The sequence below is a fragment of the Dipodomys spectabilis genome, unplaced genomic scaffold, assembly GCF_019054845.1.
Source record: "Dipodomys spectabilis isolate Male_0828 unplaced genomic scaffold, ASM1905484v1 ptg000368l, whole genome shotgun sequence".
NCBI lineage: Eukaryota > Metazoa > Chordata > Mammalia > Rodentia > Heteromyidae > Dipodomys > Dipodomys spectabilis.
The window spans coordinates 1,312,463-1,315,113 of record NW_024871045.1 but is presented as its reverse complement, the minus strand read 5'-3'; the positions used below and the strand labels follow the sequence as shown (position 1 = coordinate 1,315,113).

Here is a 2,651-nt window from a genome sequence, read left to right as displayed (position 1 = left end):
ATAAGATAACCAGTTTTATTTACAGAATAAGAAGTTACCACCCTGGTTTCCTTGGAAGCAGAACATGGTCAATAGATAACATTACTTCTGGTTTCTCACAAAATGTAATGGTTTTTGTAATGCTTATTGCATTCTATTTAGTATTTAAAAAAAACTGCTGGCTAAACTCAAAGCTCCTTCACAGAAGTTTAGGTTAAGTACTTCACAAGTTTTATTTCCCTTAATTCTTAAGATAATATTTGTTATAATGCTAATGTTATTACCATTTTAGTGTTGGGAAAATTGTAATTAAATGCCTTAAGTAGATGACCCAAAGACATACAATGAGAAAGGAAATGAGGCAAAGTTTCCAAAAGCCTTTTAGCAGTACACAAAAGGTAGGTAAAATCTCTCCAGTCTCTTACATTCTCAATTCAATATTCATATTGTCCAAGAAATAATAGCATAGCAATTAATGTCCATGGTGATTGTTTTCTGTTACATTTTGTCTTCAACACAGACTGTGTTGGTGAGATTGGGGTATCATGTAGAGAGTTGAGCTTATAAATTGAGGAAACTTCCAGTTTCCTTTTTAAAAAGTACTAAAACTTTTAAATATTATCATTAACTGACTTTTAAGAATCAAAAACCTAAAAAATTCATATACAATCACCCAAAATGCTTTCAAAGTAGGAGATGATAAAACAGGACCCTGTGAAGTAAATTTTCTTCTACTTTTGAAATTATTCTGAAAACCTTGGGCTGGATGGTCGCACCTGTAATCCTAACTCCTCCGGACATCTACTCAGGAGCCCGAGATCTGTGGATAACAGTTGGAACCCAATCAGGGCAAAATAAATTCATGAGATAATTTTTCAAAAATTTATTGAACTAGCATAGGGCCAAGAATGAAGATGTAGCTTATATAGTAGCTCACCAATCTAGAGAGGAAAGGCCTAGCAAGACCTTGAAGCCGCGATTTCAAATTCTGAGCATGCCAACAGAAATGCAATTTCCTGTACATGCATGCTACTTGTGCGCACGCGTGCACACACACACATACACACATACATCCATTCTAAATATCTTCATATCAGTGTTTTGCATTAATTTCTTTGTTAACGATATTATATAAGCAAAATAAAGGAAATAAACTCCTCCCTCTTAGAAAAGTTTTATACTTGTTATTGTAAAAATACTGTACACAGGTGTCATATTTACATGAGCTAGGTAATGAGAACAATTCCTAACAAGCATTGTTACCTCCTCCTTTATTTTTCCCCTACCATTCCTTCCCTCGCACCTCCACAAGTGCACTCCCCTCCCCACTTCCCCTGCCTAAATTGTAACGTTCATTTTTCAGCATAGTGTCTTGTGCATCTCATTGTTACAATGAGTCAACCTGTATCCCTATTTAGGCATTTTGTTTTTTTCCTTCCTCTCCCCAAATTAGAAGAGCATATATACAAGATATAGGCGCATCAACTTCAAATACAGTGAAAACAGTTGTTATAGCATGGGGAGGAACCTATAAAAAGACACAAAAAATCACATTGCACATTATAAGTACATTAGAAACAATAGCAAAAAAGAGAAAAATTCTTGTATCCCTATCTTGGGTTTCATTTCCCGGAACATTATGTTATCTGGTCATATGGACATACCTTTTGACCTTTTCTGCTTATACTATACATATATTAGTTATTGAAAATTAAGGAAACCATGGGACCTGTGTTCTTTTGGATTTGGCTTACTTCACTTAATATTTTTTCCATATCTTTCCAATTTCTAACAAATTGGATGATGCCATTCTTTCTGATGGAGGCATAGAATTCCATTGTTTATATAAAACACATCCTCTTGATCCATTCTTCTGCTGAGGAGCATCGGGGTTGGTTCCATATCTTAGTTATCTTAAATAATGCTGCAATAAATGTAGTTGTGCTGGTAGTTTTCGTATGGTCTTGTTTGTCATCATTTGGGTAAATGCCCCAAAGTGGGATTTCTGGATCATAGGGGAGATCTATGTGGAGTCATTTGAGGAACCTCCATACTAATTTCCAAAATGGTTGAAAAAGTTTACACTCCCACCAAGAATGCAGTAAGGTTCCCTTCTGTCCACATCCCCTCCAGCATCTATTGTTGTAAAACTATGGAATGCTTCAGGAATTTGCCTGTCATCCTTGCGCAGGGGCCATGCTAATCTTCTCAGTATCATTACAATGTTAGTTTATGTGATGCTGAATTGAGCACAGAATATTTTTTATATATAAAGTGTAATTGATTTTCTTAAACTAGGCAATTCAACAAAAAGTAAGTTTAGAAGAATTGTGAAATTTTAGAACCATGTACTTCTTACATAAGCACACATTTAAGAATAAGGTCAAGATGGACATGTCAAAAACAAAATAATTCCAGATATTTGGGGTTCAAGAGATGTGTAGGGGAAATAATTCAATTGTTCTATACAAGGCACATGTCATAATGAACACAGCAGCAAGTGTTAAGGGTTGTTAAAAATTTTAGTGTTTTATATCTATTTAATTTTAGGATTATATGCCAAAATTAGGACTGTTTGGCAGGTATAAAATTTTCTATAATGTATTTAAGATTTATGTTAGCAGACATATAGTACTAAGTATGTACATTTCACAATTTATAGAAACTTTGTT

The 2,651-nt window shown here is 34.3% G+C and overlaps 1 non-coding gene across 1 annotated transcript; it reads right to left on the bottom strand.

Annotated features, from left to right (window-relative positions):
* Nucleotides 1–2,125: 2,125 nt before the first annotated feature.
* On the bottom strand, nt 2,126–2,232 carry LOC122096352. Its single transcript, XR_006145283.1, has one exon. It is a non-coding gene; the product is annotated as a U6 spliceosomal RNA (small nuclear RNA).
* Between the last annotated feature and the right edge of the window lie 419 nt (nt 2,233–2,651).